The sequence below is a fragment of the Megascapheus bottae genome, chromosome 21 (genome assembly GCF_031878675.1).
Source record: "Megascapheus bottae isolate mThoBot1 chromosome 21, mThoBot2.hap1, whole genome shotgun sequence".
NCBI classification, from domain to species: Eukaryota; Metazoa; Chordata; class Mammalia; order Rodentia; family Geomyidae; genus Megascapheus; species Megascapheus bottae.
Window position 1 is genome coordinate 370,001 of NC_143529.1, and position 12,161 is coordinate 382,161.

The 12,161-nt window shown below is 37.7% G+C and overlaps 1 protein-coding gene across 1 annotated transcript in view; it reads left to right on the plus strand.

The window, feature by feature from the left end:
- Positions 1 to 12,161, plus strand: part of Itgav (integrin subunit alpha V) — an 85,526-nt gene that overhangs the window by 19,865 nt on the left and 53,500 nt on the right. The gene's annotated exons all lie outside the window — the stretch shown is intronic.

Here is a 12,161-nt window from a genome sequence, read left to right on the forward strand (position 1 = left end):
GGACACAGGCACACACACACACACATACACACATATACACACGTGTTTTCTCTCTCTCTCTCTCTCTCTCTCTCTCTCTCTCTCTCTCTCTCTCTCTCACACACACACACACACACACACACACACACACGCACACGCATGCACAAACACACACCAGACAAAATGGAAATGTGGTTAAGAACCAAGAGAAGCAAATAGAAGACTTTCCTCAAGTGGAAACTGAATGTGTTGTTGCTGAATACGGAGCAGCATCAGTAGCCTGACCTGTGACATTTTCTGTCCCTTGACAGAATGGACATGCAGAGCTGTTTCGGCAGTATCTGATTGGCTGAGTCTATGTCTTCTTCCTTTGAAAGCAGTGAGCCTTCTTATCAATTAAGAAGTGAAAGATTATGACACTGGTAGTGTAGCTCAGTGGCAGCATGCTTGTGTAACATGCACAAAGCCCTTGACTCATGAAAAAGAAAAGAAAAAGTAGAGTATTTTTGTAGGGGGAACTAAGAACTTGAGGTCTTTCAAAAGATGAAAAAGAGCAAGGTCATTTTCACTTTGATTAGACAACAGTAATAAAAAAAATCCTTTACCGGGCCAGGAGTTTGGCCTAGTATTGGAGTGCTTGCCCAGCCTGCAGGAAGACCCAGGTTGAATTCCTCAGTTCCACATACATAGAAAAGAGCTGGAAGTGGTCCTGAGGCTCAAGTGGTACAGCGCTAGCCTTGAGAAAGTCCAAGGACAGTGCTCAGATTCAGCTCAAGCCCAGGACTGGCCCCCTCCAAAATAAAATTCTTTACAAATGTGCACCATTTATCTGCTAGGCTAATCAATAATTCATGGACTAATTTTATTATTTGCCAAGCTGTGTATAAAGACATTTTATGGTAGCTTGTCATGTGCATTAAAGCTCACACGGATGGCTGAAGAAGAAAGCCTGAATTTGGTTTTATGACTGCATAACTCTTTTTTATTTACGATCATTAAGAAGTTATAGCATTTTAATTCCAAGTGTCAAGTACAGTGCATCCATATTACCTTCTCCATGGCTCACCTCCACCTCTCCCAAACCTTCCTATCCCCTCAAATTACCACATTCTATTTTCACATATGTACATTGAAGATCATGACTGTATTTGCCCTCTCCCATTTCCCCATTTGTTTTTTCCATTCATCTGCCCCTTTCGTCCACTTGACCTCTTTACTCTGTCAAAACATGTTTCAGTTTCCTGGCATATGGATATTATGCTTTTCTTCGTGGTGACATGGGTCTGGAATGCACGGTCTCTCACTTGTTTTAGAGGGACTCTGCTGTTTGAACCATGCGGCCAGCTCTTTTTTCTCTGATTAATTTTCATATAGAGTATTTTTCTCAGCCAGGACCATGATCCTCCAATTTATGCTTACCATCATTGCACCCAGCTTTTTGCTGTTAAGATGATCTTCACCAACTTTTCTAGCTAGTAGGCCTGGAATCTTAATCTTGTCAATCTTAGCCTTTCACCTGGCTGGGATGATAGGCATGTGCTATTTTTGCCATTGAGATGGAAGCCTCGCGTGATTTTTTTTTTTCTTCCTTCTGGGCTGGTCTTGATCCAGTATTTTCTGAATCTTCACCTACTAAGTAGGTAGAATTGCAGATATTGAACCACCAGTCCTCTGAAGTAATGAGCATTCTCAGTACCCATCCTATCAGTTTTCCTAGTATTTTTGTTTCTTTTGACAGTACTTACGTTTGAACTCAGGGCCTTGCACTTCTTGGGTGGGTGGTGTACCACGTGAGCCAGCTCTTGTTTTGTGTGTTTATTATTTTTGAGAGATATATTCTTGCTTCATGCTGGTATTTTTGCTTGTATTTTTCTGAATCACAGGGATGGTGGGTACATGTTACCATGCCAGCTGTTGGTTGAGATGGAAACTTGTGAACTTTGTGCAAAGCTGGCCCCTGATCTTTGCCTCCCACGTAGCCAGAATTACTGACTTGCACTACATGCCTGGCCATTATTTTCCTAGTCATTATTTATAAAACTGCAAAAACTTCATAAAATAATGAATGTTATGGATAAATTTAAAATATTGCAGACATACCTTCTAAACAATTATGGTAAATATGGGCTTCTGGATTGAAAAGTTTTACCTCTGTAGAAAGTTCAGTTGAATACTGCAAGCTTACTTGCTGCTTGTGTGTGTGTATGTGTGCACACCTGTGCACATACATTGACATTGGGGCTTGAACCTTGGGACATGAAACTTTCTGTTAGATTTTTGTTCTAGACTGGTGCTTTACCACTTGAGAGGCACATCTTCATTTCTGTCTTTAATTTAATAATCATTTCTATCTGATTAATTGGAGATAATAGTCTCATGGACGTTTCTGCCTTGTTATCTTCAAACTGTGATTCTTAGATCTCAGCTTCCTGAATAGCTAGGATTATTGGCATGAGACATCAGTGACTAACTTGCTTAGTTTTTGAATAATATTTATGGTTTCATGAGCATTAAAAAAGGAAGCCTTGGGGCCGGGAGTTTGGCCTAGTGGTAGAGTGTTTGCCTAGCATGCCTACACCAGGGTTCAATTCCTTGGTACCACATATACATAGAAGAAGCCAGAAATGGTGCTGTGGCTCAAGTGGTAGAGCTCTAGCCTTGAGAAAGTTCAAGCAGAGTTCAAGGCCCAGGACTGGCAAAAAAAGAAGAAGAAGAAGAAGAAGAAGAAGAAGAAGAAGAAGAAGAAGAAGAAGAAGAAGAAGAAGAAGAAGACGGCGACGAGGAGGAGGAGGAGGAGGAGGAGGAGGAGGAAGAAGAGGAAGAAGAAGAAAGGAAACCTCACAGTTTAAAGTTTGTTCTACCTTGGATTAGTGAAACTTAGCTTTGAAATATTAATTTTGTAAGCTCTGCCTTCTTGCTTGTCTTCTGTAGTTTTCTTTTTCTCTGATTATTTTAGTATGTTATGTAGCAAGCCACAACTAGAAATTTTAAAAGAGCCTAGTTTCTTATTTTACATGTTTTGCAGTGGTTGCAATACCACAACTTGCTTTTGAAATAGAGTTCTGTTTTTAGAATTTAAAATTCTTTCATCTGTGAAACCTCATGATTTGTAGATTTTAGCTATGGTCTATCTAATGGCCAAAAACTGACTTTTTCCTAAGTTGGCAGAATAATAAGAACTTTATAAGATACTGTGGAATGAATGAGAATGATAAAGGTTACTTTGGGGGTGTGATTCATTTATTTTTAAGACTAAGGTTGACTGATAGAAAGAATAGCTCACAATTTACCTTAATGTTAGTGTAGGAAAGTGAAACTGAAGCAAATAAATTAATCAGTATTTAAGCCTAGTGATTACTAATCTTCATGTTTCCAGAAGTGTGAGCTTGCTATATGAATACTAAAACCATACAGAGGGTATTTCAGTTTATGGAGAAAGGTAAGACATTTTTGTCTTCTCTCCGTCCTGTTCATGCCTGTATTAGTTTCCAATTGCAGATGTCATAAGCTTTATACGCAGCATGCCCACAGCATCTTAGAATAGTACAAATTAATTATATTCAACTGTAGACTCAAAGATCGAAAGTGTGTGTCTCACTTGGTCTTCTTCTTTGGTCTGCCTAGATATACCTGAGTAATATCCCATTTCAAGGTTCTTGATTTGATCACACCTACAAAGTCTTTTTTTTTTTGTCAGGTAGTATCATAAATATTCTTTACTATAAGTATGTTGGAAGCCAGACTTGTATGTCTCTAGATGGGGAGATTCTTCTATCACCACAGTGTCCTTGTATATAAACATAAATCGACCCTGATCCTGATTATGCTGAAAGTTGAAAATGCTTCTATAAGCAGGTATTATTTCTTCACTTATTCTTTGGCTATTGGCAGCTGTGGTTATTAGGAATGGAAACTAGATGTTGAAGATTATGTGATTCAGATTCAGGAACTGATATTTGCCATGTGACTTTGAACCCATGACTTTAATAACTTAGCCAGTCTTCATTTTCCTACTTGTCAAGTAAGTGTGGTGTCTGCATGAACTGTCATGTAGATGAACAGAAGTCATGTCTGAGAAGGTAGTTTGCTTTTAGTTTAGTTTTAATTTTTTAAAAATGATCTCTAGGTAGTCATATAAAGAGGTTTCAATTTACCGTATCAGTTTATGAGTACAATATGTCTTGGTCAATAGCACTTTATGTAGGTATTTAATAAAGAAGAAGCACTGCTCAGGGATGGCTTGTTGGTTTGTGATAGGCCTCTATTAAAATTGGGGTAATATCACTTGGGAAAATCTTTTTTTTGTCCTCTTCTCACCGTTAGTTCCCCCTTTTCAAGGAAGTAGCTGTACTTTATGGGCAGATCATTGCCTAGGTTTCTCAACCTTTTTCAAATAGGCTGCTGATCTCTCTTGATGAATGATACATTTCATTGCCTTGAAATACTGATTTACCCAAATGCTTGGGAAATATGTCCTTTAAAAACACAAGCGCTGGGAGGTAGTGGTGCACAGCTGTCTTTAAAGCCATGCAGGAGGATGAGGCCTGAGGGTCACAGTTGGAAACCAGCCTAGCAGACAAATCTAGAGACTCCAATTAACCAGCAGAAAACTGAAAGTAGAGTTGTGGGTAAAGTGGTTGAGTACTGACTTTGAGTGAAGATGCTAAGCAACAGTGCCCAGGCCCTGAGTTCAAGCCCTAGTAACGACATAAAAAAAAGAACCACCGAAAATAGTGGAATTTGTCTACTCCAAGCATCTCTTTGCAACACTTACACTTCTTCCCAGAATGATCCCACTATAGCTTATGAGCCACCTTAATTGTAGTGCTCCACTGCTCAAGAAAAAAATATTATGCAATGTTTTCTGCCTGCTACTAGGCTGATACTCAAAGAGAATATAACACTTCCAGCAGATTCCTTATCATTGCTGTACAATAGGCATGCAAACTTAAAGCAGCCTCCCGTGCGAAGCACTTCCTTTTTCTGTTGAAATAGGTCAAGACTACTAATTGCAGTAGTCTTGTAACTAAAATAGTAAAAACAAAAGGGAAAATAGTCTGTCTTCCATGGTTAATAGAATATAAATTTATATTTAGGATGTGTGTGTGTGTGTGTGTGTGTGTGTGTGTGTGTGTTTGAGTGTGAGTGTGCTGGTAGTAGGGCTTGAACTAAGGATCTGAGCACCTGTCTCATAAACTTTTTTGTTCAGAGCTGGTAGTCTACCACTTTCCACTTTGTGCTGCTTAATTGGAGATAGGAGTCTCTCTGATTTGTCTGTCCAAACTGATTTCAAACCTCAGTTCTCAGATCTTAGTTTCCCGAGTAGCTAGAATTTCAGGCATGAGCCACTCGTGTGCCTGGTATGCTAAGATTTTTCTCCCCTCTGATATAACTGTATTATCTTCTGGTTGAGAGAATTATACAATGGGAAATGTAATAAGCCCAGTAAAATTACTTAGCTCAGCACCTTTATTACCAATTAACTAACGGTCATTGTTGACTTATCATTTAGACATTTTCAGCATTTCCTTTCTTTGCACAGGTTCCCTGACTCAGGCCTGTTCTTCTAAAACCTAACATTGAATTTTTTTTTTTTAAGTTTTCAGTAAAGGGTTTTTGTTTTACCATGTTGGTGCTTTCAGGATCATTTCCTTCTCATCAGTCAAGGGAACAAGCGAGCATTGATCCACAGGGTCGTTCTCAGAAGGCCTGTGTTCTTTGTACTGTTTCCCAGTAGAACTATGGACTTGCTCTCGGCAGAGGGAGAGCCGGGATTCTCTGTTCATTGTGATAGCACTGCACAGTAAGCACATCATACTACTTCCAGTTTCCTCTAAATGTCGTTTTCTGACTCTTGTTTATTTTTAGAAAATAGTGGTATCGTAATATAAAAAGATCTTTCTAGACAGCTATGTGGAAATGAACACTAATGTCTATGGACTATAAGTTTTAGAATATCTATCACATTATATAACATATAATTTAATGGGTACGTAGAATTGCATATTATTATATGCAATTTTATATAAAAATATAAAAACATGTTTTCAGTCACTAATAAGTACAAATGGTTGTGTTTAGGGACCTTTGTCCTTTGCCATTTCATTTATGTATTTTAAAAAATATATTCTATTATTGTAAAGGTGATGTAAAGAGGGGTAAAGGTTACATAAGTCAGTTAATGAGTACATTTCTTTTTGAGTCATGTCCCCCCTCCCCTTGCTCTTTCCAGTTTTTCATTCCCATGCCAACCAAAAGTTTTATAGGTCATTTTCTACATAGTGTGAAGTGAATACCATTGCTGTATTAGTTTACCCTTTGCTCCACCTCTTCTGTGCCCTTCCTTACTTTCCCAAAGTAAAAGGAGCTAATCAACAAGACAAAAGGAAAAGACAACAAAAATCTCTTATTTCCATTTCTTGGTGTTGATTTTGAAAAATATAGGTTTTTTTTTTGTTGTTTTGTTTTTGTTTTTGCCAGTCTTGGGCTTGAGCTCAGGGCCTGAGCACTGTCCTTGGACTTTCTCGAGGCTAGAGCTCTACCACTTGAGCCTCAGCACCATTTCCGGCTTTTTTTCTATGTATGTGGTACCGAGGAATGGAACCCGGGTCTTCGTGCATGCTAGGCAAGCACGTTACCACTAGGCCAAACTCCTGGCCCCGAAAAATATAATTTTTATATAATCACATGCACATAGCTATTGAGCCTTTATGACTTCTTACAGTATTCTCCTCGATCTCCCTTTGTGAATATCTGAAGACCTGTATAGTTTATCAGGTCCCAGTGCATTTTTAGTTCTTTTTAACTATCCAGTTTGTAAATCTATGTATTTACTTGTAAAATTATAGGCACATTCTAGTCACCACCTAGAAGACCCAAAGAAACATAGGCACATGGTTTCTTTCTTGAATTTTAAATGCTTTCAGACGGTTTGAAAACACTGTGAGCTGGACATGGTGGCTCATCCTTATGATGCTAGCTACTCAGGAGGTGGAGATTGGGAGAATTGAAGTTTTGAGATCAGTCCAGGCAACAAAATGTTTGTGAGATACTATCTCAACTAGTAATAGCTGCATGATGGTGCACGTCTGTCATGCCAGCGATGTACCTGTTATCCCTACTATGTGGAAAGTGTAAGTAAGCAGATCCTGGTCAACGCTGGCCTAAGCATGAACACAGGACCCTATTTAAATGGGATAGAAGTGTGACTCAAGTGGTAGAGCACTAATATAACAAATGCAAAGCCTGAGTTTAAATTTTAATACCCCTCCCACCCCTGATAACATTGAAAGTTTATTAAAAAATCCTTTCATTAATACAGTATCTTACTGCTACTTATTGTATACATCACAATAAATTCCCTCTCTCCCTCTTTCCCTCCTCCCTTCCTTCTTTCTCTCTCTCCTTTGTGCTAATATTGGGGCTTGAACTCAGATCCTGTGGACTTCCTTAGCTTTTTCACTTAGACTGGTGCTCTACCACATAGGGAGTGTGAGGTTATTGCCATAGTGACTCTGACAGTTTTTGTCTGTTGACCAAAACAGAGCATCAGTTCTTCTAATTTATTTGTTTATGCTTTTTAATTTTTGTCTGTCCTGTAACTTGGGGCCTGAGCACTGTCTTTGGACCTTCTCAATGCTAGTGCTCTACTACTTGAGCCACAGCACCACTTCCAGCATTTTCTGTGTATGTGGTACCAAGGAATTGACCCCAGGCTTTGTGCATATTAGGCAGGCACTCTACCACTAAGCAATGCAACTGGCCTCAAGTGTCAGTTCTTATGTTCATTGGCCATTGTATATGAGGAATCTGTATTTGATTCATCTCTTGGATTCTTCAGTCTTTTTAAAATATATTTTTGTTGTAATTATTAGAAGGGTTACATTATATTCACCAGATAGAAGGTGCATTACTTCACAAACATTGATACCCTTTCTCATGTCTTGGTCCCCATTTCCCCCCCAACCCCCGCCCCTCATCTTGTTTTTCTCCCTTCCCTATCCAATTTCAGGTAACCTAATACAAATATATCCGATATATCAGATAACAAAGTGGGATACTATAACAATATGAGATAACCAAGGGACAGCAAGAGACATAGCACATTAAGGACAGCATTCATTAAATGGCTTTTGTTTCTATATCCTGGAGGCCCTTTTATTTAGTGTTATACTATATAGCCTTATGTATCTAGGTTTTGCTCTATTGTAAATCTCTGCTAGGAGAGTCCAGTGTTTATACTGATCATGACAAATGAGGGAAACCATTGAGCCTATGTTCCTTTGAGTCTGGCTTACTTCACTTAATATGATTTTTTTCTAAGTCTTTCTATTTCCTTACAAATGGGGTGATGTTGTTCTTGCTGACAGCAGCATAGAATTCCATTTAACTCAAGTTCATGGAGAGTTAATTCTCCTCTTTTCTTCTAAGAATTTTATAGTTTTACTCTAACTGTTAACAATGTGAGATCTGTTTTGGATTATTTTTTGTATGGTTTGAGGTAGAGCTCCAAATTACTCTTTTTGCATTAAGATATCTAGTTCATCCAGTACAGTTCGTTGGCTAGACTCTACATTGATATTGGCAGCCATGAGTCAATGAACTACATTATTTCACAGCACTGTTTTTTTAATTTTTGCTAGTCCTGGCTTGAACTCAGGGTCTGAGCACTGTCCTTGGGCTTTCTCAAGGCTAGAGCTCTACCACTTGAGCCTCAGCACCACTTCCAGCTTTTTTCTATTTATGTGGCACCAAGGAATTGAACCTGGGTCTTTGTGCATGGTAGGCAAGCAATCTACCACTAGGCCAAACTCCTGGCCTCTGTTTTTTTTTTTTTTTTTTTTTTTTTTTGCCAGTCCTGGGCTTGAGCTCAGAGCCTGAGTACTGTCCTTGCACTTTCTCAAGGCTAGAGCTCTACCACTTGAGCCTCAGCACCATTTCCGGCTTTTTTCTATGTATGTGGTACCAAGGAATGGAACCCGGGTCTTAGTGCATGCTAGGCAAACACTTTAACCACTAGGCCAAACTCCCAGCCCTCTGGTTTTTTTTTTTTTTAAATTTAAATTTCTTATTTTATTGTCAGGGTAATGTATAGAGGAGTTACAGTTACATTCGTCAGATAGTGGGTGCATTACCTCTTGAACGTTGATACCCCTTCTCATGTTTTTGTCCCCCTTTTCCTCCCCCTCTCCATCCCAATCATCTTGTTTCCCCCTTCCCTTCCCTATTTCAAATAAACAAATACACGCATATACAATACATTAGGTAACAAAGATTACAAATACACAATAGTATAGCTTGTCTACTGCTTCATCATCTTTTCCCAAATATCATTCATCGTATTTGGAAAATATCTTCTTATATAATAATTTACTCTAGGATATTACTTCTTTCTCTTTTAGTGCTGTATTTTCTAGCAGGTAGACCTAGAAGTAACTTATGTAGTGAATCATCAGCAGAACTTCTAATCTGTCAAGTTGCACATAAATGAATTTTTTCTGGGAGATTTTTTTTTTGGTACAACCAAGTTTTCTTTATGAAGTACAATTGAGCTGAATTATTTGAGGTAAAAAGCTGCTTTTGAAGTCTGTTCATAAATCTTTTATGAAAGCATTTACATGAAGTAAAATCTAAGTTTTTTGTTTGTTTGTTTTTTTCCTAGTTCTAGGGCAAAAGCACTGAGCCTGAGCACTGTCCTTGGGCTTTCTCAAGCCTAGCACTCTACTAATTGAGCCACAGCACCGAGGAATAGAACCTGGGTCTTCATACGTGCTAGGCAAGCACTCTGCCACTAGGCCAAACTCCTGGCCCCCCAAGTATTTTTTTTTTAATTCAATTTTTTCAAAGGACCTAATCATTTTCCTGCTCATACATGTCATAGTAATGAATGGAAAGCAAATGACTAACGCCACATTTTAATTTCTGATCAAAAGTTACTGTTGACGCTTTGGTATTGGTCCTCATTTTGGCCTTTGAAAAACGACATAGTCTTGTTGTTCCCAAGTATATTCTCTAGGCAGGAAAAGAAGAAACAAAAGCTTTAGCCTTTGGTGATAAGGCAACTTTGTTTTAAATATAAGGATGGCTGTACTTGTCCAGCAGGTTGAATGCTGGTGTTTGACAGTGACATTTGAAAAACTGAGGAAATGAGAAGCATCAACTGCAAATAAGGCTCAGAGACAATCTACCCTCTTATTTGCTTCTGTCCTCGAGCATTGGGACATGGGAGTCTGATAAAATGCAAATGAATGATTTCAAAAACTGGCATAATACACATTAAAGTTTCAAGTCTCCAGCTGTTTATTTGCTAACTAATCTGTGCTTCTCTAGCAACATTTTTCCCCTATATTTATAAAAGTGGCCATGTACAAAGTTATGCCAGTTTCTATAGATCAATCCGAAAGTTTCTTTTATCATTGTATGAGATGCCCCATTTCCCTTTTTATTTGGGTGTTAAGAGCTTATTTTCAGAGCTTCTAGTCTTATGATTAGGGAAAAAAATCTTTGTAACTTTGATTGTTACCAGAAGAAACTTTTCTCTCAGCCCTGGAAATTTTCCAGTTTTCCATGTCCTATTTCCTTTCAGTGATGACAGCACAGTTCAAGCAGTCTGGGGAGTTCCGGCATCATCCGAAACGGTGACTTCAGGGTGGTGACTCAAAATATTTACTTCACTCATGGGTCGCAAAGTAGCTGCCAGTTCCAGCCAGGTCCTGAATGAGCTTCTTGTCTACTTCTTTGGAGAGCTGGCTTTCGTTTTTTTTCTCCACCCCCTCTATTCACACTTGCTTTGAGGGAAACTTCTGCCTCACGTTGAATCAAAACTGGGACTCTGGAAACAACCGTTCTAAAGAAAGCTTCCTCTAGAGTAAGCTTCTTGAAAAGATGAATATTTTGTTTAGAATTCTTGAAAAACTATGAATTCACTAAATCTATTCCTTCCAAGGGCTAAGCTTCTTTGTGGTTTGGAACTAGTATTACATTATTATACTATATACCATAACTCTATAATTTAGAATTAATGATCTAATGATTAGGTAATTACCTAATAATATATAATATAATGCAATTTATGATTATACACAAGAGATAATATATATTCATTGAATAATTTATTATTCGATACTTACTTATAAATTATGCAGCTTAAACTTATATATTATAAAATATTAATATATAATACAAAATAATTATGTTATCAAAATGTTCTAAGGTGGACTTTAGTAGCAACAGGATACAATTATTGACACTTAAAACAAAAATCATTTATTGTTCTTGTACTATCAAGTGTGGGTCAATGATTAGTAGCATTATTAAAACATACACCTAAAGAATGATTATTACTTTTTTTAAATGGAGTAGCGCTGTGGCTCAAAGTGGTAGAGTGTGCAAGCAAGGGGGTAACAATGTTCCACAAGAAATGTACTCATTACCTTATGTATGCCTTTGTGCATCACCTTGACAAGAAAATTAAAACAATAAATTTTTTAAAAAGAATGGTTATTATAAGCAGATTATAAGAAAAGCGAACCTGACTTTAAAAATAGTTTTTCCTTCTCAGATATTTCACACATATATTCCTTTTAACTTTCAACTTGGCTACAGCTACATTTTTCTGGGGGAAATATCTCTTTTTCCATAGTAGTTGACATTTATATCTGGTATCAAAAATGAATTTCTCAATAGTGGAGGGCTAAAAAATTAAACGTGTTTCAGTGTGGTGTGCCAAATATGACTTCTGGATTCTGACTTTTGTATTTTAAGGTCATTGGTAGTTGTCTTAGCTGTATGTCTTAAGACCTGTAATATAACAGGGTGTCCCTGTGCTTTAGTTTTCATAAATATCCTCATGCCACAGAAAGAACTTCAAGGAGTTTGATACGTGGAAACAGTATTTATCTAAAGTTAACTCTTTAGCAGTTTAGTAATTAGAAAATGTTTACAGTTACATTATCACATCTGCATTATGATAATTAATGTTGATGGCAACTGTGAGAAAGAAGTCATCAGGTCATTACACATATATTTTCCTAATTAATTGAAAATAGCAATATGTGTGCATGTGTGTGTGTGTGTGTGTGTGCGTGTGTGTGTGTGTGTACATACACACAATGTAGGCTGGATTTGCCAAACGTATACTATTGGTAATATGGTTGGAAATAAACTCTATCATACATTGTATT